The sequence below is a fragment of the Arvicola amphibius genome, chromosome 12 (assembly GCF_903992535.2).
Source record: "Arvicola amphibius chromosome 12, mArvAmp1.2, whole genome shotgun sequence".
In the NCBI taxonomy this organism is placed as follows: Eukaryota; Metazoa; Chordata; class Mammalia; order Rodentia; family Cricetidae; genus Arvicola; species Arvicola amphibius.
In genome coordinates, this window is record NC_052058.2 from 8,507,179 (window position 1) to 8,522,568 (window position 15,390).

Here is a 15,390-nt window from a genome sequence, read left to right on the forward strand (position 1 = left end):
CGGGGCTTCCCTAAGGTACCTCCATACCTTACATGCCTGCCCCTGAGATCAGAGACATCACTATCCACCGGAAAAATGTCTTCAGGGCCCCTTAGAGCCATCCCTAAGGGCAAGAGGCTGTGCACATTCCCAAGGAGGCTGCTGTTAGTGTCCACTGCGCCCCGGGCACCGGTGAGGAAAGGAACCTGACTGGCTTAAGTGACTGCAGTGTTCTTTGTGATCTCACAGTCTCTTTACCCCTGCCCTCAGCAGAGCATATCCTTTTTGTGGAGGTAGACTTGTGAAAGAGCTATTGTGTACAATGCAGATTTTTTTTTAAATAAGTGGATTTGTAGGCACAGCACACAGGAAAGATGGCTGGCAGATAAATCCAGCTGATAAGAGAAAACACCCCTAACGTTCAGAAAGAGCCCAGGATCTGCCTGCTCAGAGATCTGAGATCCACCACAGCTGAAATGAGAAATAAAGGGAAAAGCCTGCTAGTTCATCAGCAGGCAGAGGAGAGAAGCACATATCTATGACGTCAGCAAACCTTTTCCCACCCCACACTGTGGCTCGCGACTTCCCCAGTCTCTGAATTCCACTAGAACCCAGTGCTTTGCAAGACTGTGGTTATGGTACCTTTGAGTCATGTCTCTTTCAATACAACAGCAATCAATAAAAATCCCCAGTAAAATGTGGTTAACCACAAGGACATCCCTCCCCACCCCCACCCCCACCCCCATGTCAGCGCAGTGATTCATTCAGTCCTGTGCTCTTGTTCTAGAATACTTCACACTGGGAGGCACTTACCCTTCAAGGAAAGAACAAAGGTCCTCCTCTTTTCTCTGCCCCTGCTTCTCTGCCTAGCATCCCTGGGAAGCCAAAAACCGCCCAGGACTTGAGTGGTTGTGGCTGGGGAGAGCTCTACTCAGATCTTGGGATAACAGGGTGGGAAGATGTCTTCTGCTGTCCCTGAAGGTGTCACTGAGTTAAAGGCATCTCTTCTCTAACTGTTGCTGCTCTGCCCTCCCCATGTCACCGTTAAAAATAAGTGCTGAGTTAAGGCACCCACTGGCCACCACCTCCTCTCTTTCCATTCATTAGCAATGCATTTAGTTCTGTTATTGTTTCCTTACCTGTTAGGGAATAAATTATGATTACCTGGGGAGGAATGGGTGAGGCAGAAGGGAAGGGAAGGCAAGCAAGGAGAGCCATGGAAAGACCTTCATTCGTTTCTTTGTTGTGTGTGTCATTGCCACCCTCCTGGGAAGTCTCTTTCCAGCCAGTCCAGAGGGATGTCTACTGGCAGTCCAGTTGTCACCCAGAGTCATCGAAGTGTGACCTCCTGCCACCCACAGGGGACAGCTGTCTGCAACCTGGAACTGTAAAAGCAGAGAAGGGTTGTATGTTCTGCAGCCTTGTGAGATGGGTCCTCTTTCCTCCCTCTCTCCCTCCCACTCTCCCTCCCTCCTTAAGCTTCCGGGGTTAATATCCAGAAGGCAAGTGGAGATCTAAGGAAGGGTCTTCTGCTTCCAAGTGTGTGTGTGTGTGTGTGTGTGTGTGTGTGTGTGTATGTGTGGAGTGTGGCGTGTGTGTGTGTGTGTCCAGGTACTCCTGACATCTGACATCTGAGCTGGGGAAGAGCAGGCTGTAGGCTCATGGGCTCTCTACAATAGCGTCTACACCTTCCTTTCTGTGCATTTACTTCACCTGGTGACATCCTTCTGCATCTGAAACCTTTTACTCGAGGAACCCGTTCGCTTTGGCTGAGAACCTGCTGTGTTCCTTTTATCCACACTTGGTATTTACTCAGCAGTAACGAAAATACTCATGGAGTACCTCCTGTGGCCAGTAACTTGAGTGTTTGATTTGCTTGATACTGGCGATCAGAAGACTTCCATTTTCTTATTTCTCTTTTGAAGAAACCATGGCAGAGTGAGGCTAAACTACTCTTTTTCAGATGGTTAAGTGGTAGAACCATGACACCCATCCTCCAAAGATGCCACCGTCATTCACTCCCATTAAGGGGAAGGTCAAGTCCATGACCAGTCCTGTCACCCAACACTTCAGTATCACTTATGGATCAGAGCATAACCCTGAGAAGACAATGGCCCAGGTCTGAATATTTGAGAAAAGAGGTTCCCCTCTAGAAATCGACTCCACTTGACCTAAGGTTTCAAACCCAAGTGCACTGCGTAAGCTGCGGCCTGAAGCTGAAGGAGTAAGGGCTCAACAGCGCAAATGCTTCTAAGCTGCAAGGTTTTCATTATCTTTATTTGAATCGCACAAAATGGCCAAATGTAGTTTGGCCCCAGGCTGCAGTGTGTGTGTGTGTGTGTGTGTGTGTGTGTGTGTGTGTGTGTGGTGCCAAGACACAGCTGAGCTCCGCCTGAGATGCCGAGCATTCCAGGCCTGTTACCTTGTGAGTGGAATATTTAACAGATTGTTTTTTTCTTTTCTGAGATGAAGAGCAGAGCTAAATAGGAGAGGGGCTGGTTGGATTGCTGGCCCGGGGGCTTCCGTGGTCAGAGGGAGGGATGTTTGAATGGAAGAATTACCTGGGAAGGCAAACAGATTTGCTGCAAACCATCCCTTCACCGACAATTCGGGTTCTAGGAAATAACAGAGGCAAATCACTTGGGGTGCTTGCCATGTGCCGGGCACAGTGTTCGATATTTTGCTTTGATGATTCTGTTTTACCCTCGCTGTCTCTAAGGTAGACTTTGCTAAATCCTCCGCAGAACATGGAGAAAGTGCAGCACAGTCATGTGTGACCCCCGTTAACCCTGTGCTGTTCTGATGTCCCCAGTTGTACGGCAGCACAGTTGGTATTGGCCAGCAACACTAATATCCAATGCGTCAATCAGAGCCAGACGGACCTTTGTTTTCCTTTCTCAAATCTTTCCATTTACCCTAGGCGTTAGGTGTTGTTTAAGTCTTACATTTCTGGAAACTGAGAAAAAGGGCAAGCTATTTGCTAAGGGTCACTCAGCTGTGTGGTCGAGCTGGGGACAGAATCGTGTGTGCTGAATCTCAATCCATAAATCTCTTTACCTTAACATACAACGTCTTCATTGACACCAATGACAAGCTCACAGGAAAATCCTGGGCATCTGGGCCAGCCTGACTCTATGACAGGAGAGCAAGTGTTGGAACTGAATATAGCTCTGTGGGTAAAAGCACTCGCTGCAAAGCCTCACACCTGCACACCTGCACACCTGCGTTCCATCTCAGGGATGGAAAGCAACAACCACGCTTGCATGTTGTCATCCTACCTACAGATACACTATGCTGCACACATGGACATGTGCATGTGCACACTCTTACTAATGCACATACACTTATACACAATGCAAACACACCTGTACACAATGCACACACACAACGCACACACACACTTACACACAATGCACATACACACACACCATGTACACACACTTATATACAATGCACACACACAATGCACACACATTTACACACCATGCACACACTTATACACAATGCACACACACTTATATGCAATGCACACACACAATGCACACATACTTACACACAATGCACACACACAAAATGATTCTTTTCTTAAGGGACTGTGGGATTAAGACAGTTTTAAAAGTTTGTATTGGGGGCCCAAGTCCTTCTGATCGAGGCCCCCCACAAAAAAAGAAAAAAAGTTTGTATTGACCACTGTGTCTGTAAGAGCTGCCAGATGAGACCTTTTTAGGTAGGTGTGTGTGTGTGTGTGTGTGTGTGTACATGTATGTGTGTATACATTCATGTGCCCGAATGCATGTAAACCGCTACATACATGTGCAGGGGGCATTTGGGGCGACAGCAGTGAAGAACTATTTTCAAACTGAAGAAATCACTAGGTGGCAGAGAAGAACACACGCCTTGTCCCTTGTCCCCTTGTCCCTGTTAACTCTCATCCCTTACCTGATGAGTCAAGATTGAGGAGACCCCCAAAGGTCAGGTTGCCATTATTATCCTTATTCATCCACAAAATAAACCTGAGTTCACTTTGAAGGGCTTTTGTGAAAATACAGCCTCGGTGTTGGACAAGGCCCTGTGAGCTCCTCCATCCCCTGCAGGGCCAGGGCTGTCTTCCAAGGAGGTGGAAATATAAACAGAAGCGCCTCTCTCCCCTAGGCCCCTTTGCAGGAGCCCCATTCAGCTACCGGTCCTTTTGCCTTGAAAGATTCTGCTTTGATTGAATCTCACCCCAAAAGCAATATTTTTAGCTAGAGGTGGAAAATTCTAGTGGCAAAGGTGTGAAGTGAAGCTTTTTGGTGAGTGTTGTCCATGGAAGAGCAGTCATCCCTAGCATGGACGACTTGTGCTCCAAGACACACATCTAGGCTCAGCAGGGCTGTATTCACAGAGGTGCTCATGGCTCACCCCTGCCTTGGCAACTCTTTCCAACCATGGCTTGGGCTTCTTTCGTAAAGTCGGGGTTTTTCTCTGCCGGCCTCACAGTATGACTGTGTCCCAAGAGCACTGGAGGCCAAACCCAAAGGATGACTTTGCAGAGTTGCAGATGTTCAGGTAGAGAGGCAGAGTGACTAGCTTGAAATGAGCTGGCCACCCTTGGAGCAGAGGAGTCTGGTTTGAGAGGATGAGCTCTTAAAACCATCGCTCCCTGTTCCTGTTCCAAGGCTAAGGTCATCCTCGGGTGCACATGTATTTGCTACTCTTCTGGGAGCATCCCTTTGCAACCCCTGGGAGGGTGTGGCATAGGGCATGCTGTTTCTCTTTGCCTGCTCATCTCAACCTTAGTAAGCAGATGCCTGTGAAAGCGAGGAGTTGCCTGCCCAACCCAACCCTGCTGCAATAATGGGCCCACATTCAGGCAGATTCTGAAATCTCTGCTGGTCAGCATACACTAGAACTTTCTGAAATGCGTGTGAGTGTCTGTGTGTGTGTTGGGGGGGGGGGGGGGGGATTGGGTATCTTGGTAAGAATTCCCATGAGCTGACACTGCTTGTAGGAGAATGTAATCCACTTATCAATCATGAGTGTGGGGGGTGTTTTGTCTCTTTTTATTTTTTAATTAAAGGATCTAACCACAACTATTGTGTAAGGGACTCACAAAGTGTGGGACACAGGCCATGGTCAGGGATGATGGAGTTAAAGGGTTCAGTAGAATCAGCCAGAGACTTCTGAAGAACTTTCCATGGAGGTATTGGAAGTAGGAGGCGTGGCCTTTGGGGTTCCCCTTCAGGGAAGGTGGAGTGTGGACGTGCACTGGCAGAAAGCACCCTGTTCTGAATCTCAGAGTCACTGTGCAGAGACCAAGGCTTTGCTTGCCCTCTGCCCTGTACTCCTTTCCGCCGCACAGAGTTTACCATTTGTAAGGACTGTGTGGTTAATTGAACAGTTCTCTAGAAACGAGGCACACAGAAAGTTTATTCTAAGGTCATTTAAACCACATAAAGCATTTCACTCATTCCCTTCCGGAACATCTTGATCATTACAGAGAATCAAAGGAAGGGTTGGGGATGTGGCTCCGTGGTAGCTCTTGCACAGCACAGACAGAGCCCTGATGAGATCCATCCCTAGCCGCGGGGAAAGACGGAGAGGTGGCAGAGGGAGGATGACATTGAATGTCAAAAGTGTTTCGAATGCTTTAAGCATTGGGTGTGTATCCTATTGTTAGCAAATACTTTTTATAATTCATTGCTTTATAGGACTACTGGGTCTTTTCTTTAGTAAGTAATTAATCCAAGTAACCGTGTGTATTGAAGTAGATTCAGAACACCGAAAACAGCATAGTAGAAAAGCATTAGCAGGTTTGTGGGATATTTGAAAGTAATAGAAATGCAAGCATGCTAAATGCACTCTATTCTCGCTCTCTTTTTAAAAGATTTTTAGATGTTTAATTTGGGATGTATGTGTGGCTGTGTGTAATTGAGTACAGTGCCCATGGAGGCCAGAAGAGGGCGTCGGATCCCGTGGAGCTGGAATTACAGGTGGTTATGATCTGCCAGATGTGGGTGCTTGGAACCCGGGTCTTTCGGAAGAACAGCAAGGAGTTTTAACCACCAAGCCCCTTTCTGTTCTGTAGACAGAAACAGTTTTGGGTAACAAATGCCACTTATCTTGAAATGAAAGCCTGAAGGTGTGCTGGAAGCCAGCTCCTCTCTGGCTTCTCCACCTAGTTGTGTGGTCTCTAATGTGTTCAGTTCAGGCAGGGTGGGACTGCCCAGGAAACAAGGACTTCGGAGCCAAGAAAACCCGTGCAGGACAGGAGAGAGGGCAAGAAAAATGGGTACCGGCAAAGGCTGTGACCTCAGAGGCTGTGAGGTAGCAGGACAGAGGAAAAGGCGGCTCCAGGCCTTTGGCAGTTGATAAAATGGTGTCCTCTGGTTTGTCACATGACTTTCTCAGTGCAGGCTAACAGAACTGCCACCCCCTCCTAAGCCTTAGTCTACTCACCTGAAAAATGGGACCGAAAAAGAGGGTTGCCCTGTAGGAACTTATAGGTAGCACTGACGTCATGAGGTCAGACTCAGCTACTGTGATTGGCCCTTGACCTACTGAGACAGGCCTCCCAGGCACTGACTCAACACTCATTTGATTCACCTAAGTTTAAATTTTAAGGACAGTTCATACATACCATAGGTTCTGACCAAAAAAAGGGCAGAAGATGAAACTCAACTATATTAAGAACTATTGTGAGCATGTACTTGAGAATGACCTGTGGGGAGGATCCACAAGACTAGGATGTTGACGGCGGACTGCAGGTACTGGAGAGATCTCCAGCGAGCAGTCTGCACCCCCATACTGCTGTCATCCATAGAACCAGTGACGGAGGAACCGGGGTTTACACACTGAAGCTTGAGTAAGCCCTTCTGAGTTTGAGGCAGATGTGGTGCATGGAAGGGGAACTCCCAATAGGAGGTCAAGACCTGTGTTCACTCTCTTGTCCTCCCACTGGTACTTTGTGGTGGCTGTCTCTGAACCTCTGCCTTCTCTGCAGACTGGAAGATGAAGCTCAAAAGATATTTAGGGGCCAGAGGATCAGATCAGAACATGCAATCAGATGCTCACTCTCCAAAGATGGCTTCTAAGACCATCTGCACTGCACACTCTTACTCAATACAAATTAGCAAGACTACTTCTTTCCAGGAGGATGGATCTCTTTGGGTCTGGCTAGAGCCCTTTGAAGTGACCCCTACTTCACAAGCCCAAGGTTGAGTCTTCTTCAAATCAGATGACTGCAGAGGCCAGTGGCAGCATCCTTGGTCAGAGCCCTTGATCCCTTGGCTATGAGACTTGGATGATTTTCCATGAAGGACTTAACAAGGGTTTAACATCCACATGTTAGGACCAAGACCCAAGTTTCTCCTTCACTGAGCTTCAGCAGACAGCTCTGAGTAGGAAATGACCAAAGTCCTGGCCAGAGAAGGCCTGCTGAAGGAACAGCGATGTGGGTCCCAGGTCATCTCTTTCAAAACATAGATTCCCTTTTTATAAGCACAGTTCTACTGTGATGCTGCCCGGCTCCTTTCCGTCTTTTCTCTTTGGGAAATTGACTGTTGAAGCAGTTAGAAATAGCTCAGGTTACTGTGCCACATTCCAGGATGACCTGTCATCCCGTTCTCTCCTTGGACATCATCACAGGAGACTCTGTCTGCTTCCTGGGGTGGCTCTGGTCCCTTCTGTGCCTAACTGAGACTCTGTTTGCTCCCTGGGGTGGCTCTGGTCCCTTCTGTGCCTAACTCTGTTAGCAAGCTCTTCCCAGTACCAAGCTTGAGTTGCTTTTTCATTTTTCTTTTCCCATTCTCATCCCTTGAAAAACTACAGAACAAACGTTCATGAGATAGAGGCAGGGAACAGCAGAAAGACCCTGGGCTTGGAATCAGGCTGACTTGGGTCAGAGGTTTCAGCTGATTTTCTGTTTTAGCTTCATGTAGTTGCACAGTGGCTTGCTGACTGGTAAACCCAGTTCCTCATTCGACAGAAGGGTGGGGAGGAGAAATTGTTCAGTCCAGTCTGCACTACCCAGGCTCTGGCAGGTAGATGAGATAAACAGAAGAGACCAAGGTTACTAATAAGATGATTCTGCCCAAGAAAGCACCTTGTCCGTTGTGTTTAGCGGTGGGAAGTACTGATGGCAATTTCATTTGCTGCAAGTTTCCTTGTACACCTGGCTGTTGGGGATCTAATTGGTCAACAGTCTTTTATAAAAACAAACAAAACCTCTTTTTACATTTGCTGTGCATGCGCATGTGTGCACACGTGCACATGCATGTGCTCACATGCCCCAACACACACGTGGAAAGCAGAGGACAACATGGAAGAGCTACTTTTCTCCTTCCTACCTTGTGGGCCCTGGGGGATCAGACAAGTAGGTCATCAGGCCTAGCAGGTATTTTCACAGGCAGAGCCATGTCACCTACAACACCAACAACTCTTGCAGCCCCCAAGAGCAGGTGGTTTCCTAACACTTGTCCTACTGAGTTAGGGTCAGCTATGTCTCAGGTTCCTGACAACAGTAGTTATCAGTGGTGGTGCAGGGGTGGCCCCAAGAGCCATGCTGTTTCCATGGGTCCTTGAGTCAGGGAAAAGGGTGGCTCCTGTCCACAAGGTTTCCCATATTGAGACTTGTGACATCCCCAATAGTCATTTTATGGGAAAGACGTGAACTTCAGCGCAGAGTGTGCATAACTCTTCTCTTTTGCTCCCAGAATAACATTGATAATATGGCTTTACATTTATTGAGTGTTCACTATGCTCATATTTCTTGCCTCTTGTCATTCTTACGGTTGTTCTTAGCCGTGAGTGCAGTTAGGGTATGATCTAGATACATTGTTGTTTTCTGCCCCGACTCACGGCTGTCTGCCGCAGCTCAGGGAAGAGACTGGTTTTCATTCTAACACATAGTCATGTTAAAAAGTTTCATGGCCCAGAGGACCCAGGATTTCCATGCAGGACAGCAGTTTCTCAGTGGGAATTCCCACTTGCCACTGAATTCATGTTCCCTCAAGGAAGACCTGTGTCCTCCTGTGTCTATGAACTGAGGGGACATTTTTACAAACCTTTAGTTAGATCCAAATAGCCAATGGCTGTGCTCATGAGAGTAAGTAGCCTTGGTAAATTCCAAATGATAAAAGGGCGAGGTGTTATTACTGCCAACAGAACTTCTCCCGTGTAAAGGCTTTCTAGGTGAAGCATGACGGGTCTGTTGGCATGCCAGGAGCTCTTGGCATGTCTGGAGATTGGAAATGATAGGGTGTGCTAGAGTATCGGAGAGAGCACAGTGTGGGGGCAGCAGGGGAGTGGCAAGGAGGTGACAGAACACTCCTGCATCCTCAAAGGTAGTTGGGGGCCACAGGGTACACAGATAAACATGATGAAATTGTCTCTTTGAGTATTTTAAATGTGTTGAGACATTACCCCTAGTGACCACTTCCTCTAACAAGGCCACACCTCTTAATCCTTCTAAGCCTCTCAAAGAGTTCTACTCCCTGGTGACTAAACTTTCAAATATAGGAGTCTATGAGGGCAATTCTCATTCAAACCACCATCTTGGGGATAAAAAAAAAAACAGCATTGAGTCAGCAGTAAGAAGTGTAGGGAGTCATTTCAATCAACCATTTGGGAATTCTCTAGATGCTGGCTTCCTCAATAGATGTTTCCAGGTTCTGGCTATGACAAACAAAGCTACTATGAACATAGTTGAACACATGTCCTTGTGGTACGATTGAGCATCCTTTGGATATATACCCAAAAGTGGTATTACTGGGTCTTGAGGAAGATTGTTTCCTAATTTTCTGAGAAATCGCCACACTGATATCCAAAAAGGGGCTGTACCAGCTTGTACTTCCACCAGCAATGCAGAAGTGTTCCCTTTTGCCCACAACCTCTCCAGCCTAAATTGTCATCAGTGTTTTTGATCTTGGCCATTTTTACAGGTGTAAGATGGAATCTCAGAGTTGTTTTGATTTGCATTTCTCTGATGACTAAGGATGTTGAGCATTTCCTTAAGTGTCTTTCAGCCATTTTAGATTCCTCTGTTGAGAGTTCTCTCTTTAGGTCTGTACCACATTTTTTAATTGGGTTATTTGTTCTTTTGATGACCAATTCTTGAGTTCTTTGTATATACTGGAGATCAGATCTCTGTCCGATGTGGGGTTGGTGAAGATCTTTTTCCATTCTGTAGGCTGCCATTTTGTCTTGTTGACCATGTCCTTTGCTTTACAGAAGCTTTTCAGTTACAGGAGGTCCCATTTATTAATTGGGAAACTCATTTCTTAAGAAATCTCTTTCCATTCTTACAATCACAGCACTGTCCCACATTGCTGAAGTCTGAAACACATTGGGAATAGTAGAATTAACCCTTTGTATTCTCTGGTTGTTGTCTTCACCCAGTTTCCCTTCCCAGCATCCCTTGGAGTAGATTAAAACCTGGACATTCTGTAGCCTCTATACACCAAGGTAATGAGATTGCAGCTCAGCTGGAGAACTTGCTGTCGCCTAGTTCGGTAATGAAATCATTGAACATTTGAGGGACTTTGCCATTGGCTGCTCCTTCAATGAAGACTCTAAGTTTAGATACTCATTTCCTCTCTTATAAATGGCAGCCTGACCTTGAAGCACAGAAAGTTCTTCGGTGCCCAGATGAACAGATTCCTGAAACCAGCGCAGCACCCCTGGCTGTGCCCCAGAGTTCCCTCACGGTACAGTTCATCCGGATTCTTGCAATTCCTATATGCTCCCCTATCTTAATTGCCCATAGCTGTGTTGCCAGGACAAACAGGATGAGGGAAGAGCACACACCCTGTGCACACACCCACAGGCCGTAAGAGTGCTCCATCCTGGAGGCCTGTAGAATTTTCCGTGAGGCACCAGGTGGCTATCTATTAAAATGCCAGTATAGACCGTGGAGAACTAACGATCCTTCTGGCAGTTCAGACACCTCATCTTTACAGTTCACACAGAGAGCTACCATTTAGTATGAAGAAAACACCAAACTAGTCATTCAGCTGCTGGAGGATGTGCATCTGGAAGCTAGCCTTGCTGCTGGTTAGTACAGGTCGAGTATAAAGTGGGATAAAGTGGGTTCCAGAACTTTCCTTGGCCCTGCCCTATTGGCTGTTCTCTGGAGGAGGCGTGCAGCTGGCCTGCTGACCTACTTTGAAGTGTGCTGCTTGGTAAATCAGAAGCCCCGTCATGGTGACAGGTGATAGGGTAGTTTCAGACTTGGCTCTGCCCGGAGTCTGGCACCACAGCACTCCCGGCCTGGAGAAGGAGGGAGTTACTGCAGATCGAGGTCTGTATCCTCTTTAACCCTTGGTCCTTATCTGTGAATTTAGGTTATGTAGAAAAATAAACAAGACTGTTGTTCTGACTTGATCCCAGGCCCCTGAAGCATCATTTAACAAGCTGATTGATTCTCAGGTCCACTGTGTCCACCTTCGAATTCCTCTGAGTGTATTCCACTGCAAAATCAGCTTCAGCAAATTAAACCCCGGGTGAGATAGTGATGAATGATGAATCCTGCATACAGTAGACACCTCGAGCGTCAGTGTAGGTGGATGGTGTCTTGGCCAGGTGTGCGGGCCACACCTTTAATTCCAACCCTTGTGAAGCTGACAGATGGGTGCATTCCAAGCCAGCCTGATCTACATAGCAGGTTCCAGACTAGCCAGGACTATTCAGTGAGACCCTGTATCAAAAAAAAAAAAAAAAAAAAAAAGTATCCACAATATGAGAGAGGGGTGTCTGGGGGAAACAGTGTAAGTTCAGGGCAGGTAACCGTCCTCTACTGGGCCTCTCCAATTATGTTCAGGCTAAGGGAGTAAGTTTAAGATGGAAGCAGAAGGAACAAGCAGGAGAAGTGAACATGAGAAGCAGTGAAAAGACACGGGGGTTGCTTGTGCAGAGAAGACACAATGAGGGGGAAAGCGTGAAACTGGCCTCAGAATTCTGAAACAGGGCTGAGGGAATCAGAAGCCTTTGTCTTCAGGGTCAGACCTGCGCCTTCCCCGGAGCCCTGGGCTTGGCCTCTGACTGGGAAGAACGTTTGTACAGTGGGAGCTTCCAGAGGCAGCGCTGTGCTGAGCCTGAGTTCTGAGGGTCTTGTCTTTGACAGTCATAGAGGTTGGACACCACTAACACTGAGCACCCTTGCGGGACATAGGACGTTCCTCCACACACACACTCACGTGATGCCAAAGGTCTCAGAGACACAGCTTCACGGTTCTTGCTTTCCTCCCATCACTTGGGTAAGCAGGATCCTCTATTCCTTGTTCTCTGCCATGGGATGGCTTTAAGATGTTCCTAATAACAGCCCATGCCGCTTGGTTGGGTTGGTAAATAGCTTGCAATTCTAGCAGGGTGTGCCCTGCCACTTGTTAACTTTAGCTTTAAGGCAGAGCAGAGCCTCAGCACAGTATCTCAAGGTAATTCAGTAACTGCCTTTCAAAAAAAAGAAAAAGAAAAAAGAAAAGAAACAGGCCATACGCAAGAAGGATAAAGTAAACACGAAGAACCCACACTGGCTGTGCTGCTTCGTGGTTTGTCAACTTGATTTAAACTAGGGTCGCCAGGAAAGAGGGAACTTCATTGAGAAGATAGCATCTGACTGGCCTGTAGGCAAGTCTGGGGACATTTTTCTTGATTAACGATTTATGTGGGAGGGAGCAGCCCCCTTGGGCAGGTGGTCCTGAGGAGTATAGGAAAAGTGGCTGAACATGAGCCTGAGGAGCAAACCAGTAAGCAGCACTCCTCCATGTTTCCGCTTCAGTCCCTACTTTCAGTTCCTGCCCTGACTTCCCTTCATGATGGGCTGTGACCTGGGAGCTGGACGCTGACAGAAACCTGGTCTGCCTTAAGATGCTTTTGGTCATGGTGTTATCACCTCAATAGAAAATAAACTAGGACCCTGGCTGTTAGGTGTTTTTGTGTTGTTTCCTTGTTTGTTTTTAAGATCTGGGCAATATTTTTAGGCTAGTAAGGAGCTGCTCTGCCTGTGATGTGTGGCAGAAGTGACGGGTGATGGCTACGAGCTCCAAGAATGTGCACTGCACTAGCCAAGAGAATGCCAGTCTTTATTTACCTGTGTTGTTTGCAGCACAGAAACAGGAGATTGCCCCATAAAACGATCTTAATCCCTCAGGTTCTCGATCTGTAAAGAGAAAGGAAAATGGAATATGGTTCTTATTTGGACTTGTTTGGAGCCATTGCTAGTCTCTGGGGTACTCATATAGACAATGATATTGTGAGGTCTCAACTTCTTTAGATGCCATTGGTTGTTCAAAATGGTAACTGGTATGGGTTGTCTCCTAGACAACAAAGAGCAAAATGCACAGCTGTTTTATCTATCTGTCTGTATATCTATTTATATCTGTCTATCTATCTATCTATCTATCTATCTATCTATCTATCTATCTATCTATCCATGTATGGTTGTTTTGCCTGGTGTGTGTGTGTGTGTGTGTGTGTGTGTGTGTTTGTTTGTGTGTACCATGTTCATGCAGTACCCATGAAGGGAAGAAGAGGATATCAGATCCCTGGAAACTAGAGTTGCACTCAACTGTGAGCCACACGTGGGTGCTGGCAATTAAACTCAGATCCTATGCAAGAGCAAAAGCTAGTGCTCTTCACCCTTGAGTCATCTCTTCAGCTTTCAAAAGTGTAGCTTAAAGGGAAGAAAGAGAGGAGAGAAAGAGAATGGAACAGAAGAGAGAGGGAGAGAGAGGCGGGAAGGGAGGGATGGAGGGAAAAGAAAAGAGGGGGAAAGAAAGGAAGGAAGAAGAAAGGAAGATGTGGATGAAGGAAGAACTGAGGAAGGAAGGGAAAAAGATTTACATATTGTGAAGAATGAGATTGTCCCATGTAAAACTGATTCCAAACATTTAATCCCAGTCCTCAGCTAAACAATGGTAGCCCTATGCATACAGTCTTAGCACTTGGGAGACTGAGGCAGCAAACTCACAAGTTCATAGCCAGCCTGGGACGCATAGCTAAATCCTATCTTAAAACAAAACAAAACAACAACAAAAAAAACAAGCAAACAGACAAGAAGTAACCTATCCCAAGAGCCAGGGCAGCCTGCCGCTGGAAGGTTATGGTGGGAGGATATGAAACGTCCACCATCTAGCTGTTCGAATGTGAGTGCAGCCATGTTCTTTCCATGATTATCTTCTCCGGATTGATTCTAAGTTAGCCAGTAGCCTTTTGCAGACACTGTTGGCCTGCTTTTTAGTACCCAGAGCTTTTACCGTGAAGCCTAGAAACTCCCAGCCAGCCAGAGGTGGCTGAGAAGCCTGGAACTGTAAGGGCCATGGGTGTCTCCAAAGAGGTGGGGTTTATAGGGCTAATGGAAACTTTGGGATAGAAAGTAGAAACTCTGTGTCTGTCACAGTGCAAGAAAAACCAAACACATGGGCCAGTATCACTGTTATTTTACTTTTGCATTTTTTTTTCCACTGTGTAAGAAGGGGCCCAAACACTCCTGCTGACAGTATGCCTGGTCTCAAATAGCAGCTTGATGAAGGCCAAGTCACACAAGCTGATGCTGGCACAATTAGGCTCCCCACTGCCAGCGGCGTGTCAAGTCTGACACCATTCCCCTCTCGGAGACTCTGCTGTAAATTACAGATGCTGTGGTGCCCTGTTACATTTAATAGGTGGGATGGCCGGAGAGAAAATCAGAAAGCACGGCCGATGTGCTGTTTATTTCTCAGTCATTTTACATTCAATTGCTGTGACTTGACTGTCAGCAGGGTTGGGATGTGGGGGTGAAACTGGATCTATAGCCAGTGTGCCAAGACAAATTTCAGAAAACCCCAAAACACAATTGTCTTGGTTTCTTGCTGGCTGCGCCCGTGCACACACAAATAGGAGCTGATTTATTGCTCTCCAACCGTTGGCTGGGTTGACTGTCTTGTTGCATTCTGGGGGGCTGTCTAATAAACCCCCACACTACTTCCCCGCACACACAGGATGTCAGGGATGAGGGACCATTATACCCATTAACCATGTCACAAGTCCCTGCCAATCACCGCTGTGCTGCAGGCTGGTGGAGTCTGTCATGGGAAAGGAAACGAAAATTCTCTTCTGCTCATTGGAAGGTTCCAGTGGAGTAGTGTGTAGAAGCTGCTAGGGTCTGGGCAGTAGGCACACGTGGTGGAAGTCCAAAAACCAGTGAGCAATACTGGAGTTAGCGATGCCCCTCTCCCTGGGGATAATTGCAGTGTTCAGCCTCAGCTCCTCCAACCAGTGTGTGGGGGGCGGGAGGGTGGTCTGTTAGGGAGTGAGGGTGTAGATCCTGGCATCATACTTCCTCAGGCTGGCCTTTAGTGAAGGGGGACCAGTTTCTTTGTGCTCTCCTTGCATGAGCCCATCAAATGCCAGCGTTGGTACCGGGTGGTGTTCATGCCATCCACTCTGGGGGGTCTC

The 15,390-nt window shown here is 47.1% G+C and overlaps 1 protein-coding gene and 1 non-coding gene across 4 annotated transcripts in view; one reads left to right on the forward strand and one right to left on the reverse strand.

Moving 5' to 3' along the window:
- Positions 1 to 15,390, forward strand: part of Tgfb2 (transforming growth factor beta 2) — an 80,569-nt gene that overhangs the window by 26,758 nt on the left and 38,421 nt on the right. The gene's annotated exons all lie outside the window — the stretch shown is intronic.
- On the reverse strand, positions 74 to 208 carry LOC119799591. Its single transcript, XR_005282874.1, has one exon. It is a non-coding gene; the product is annotated as a small nucleolar RNA SNORA70 (small nucleolar RNA).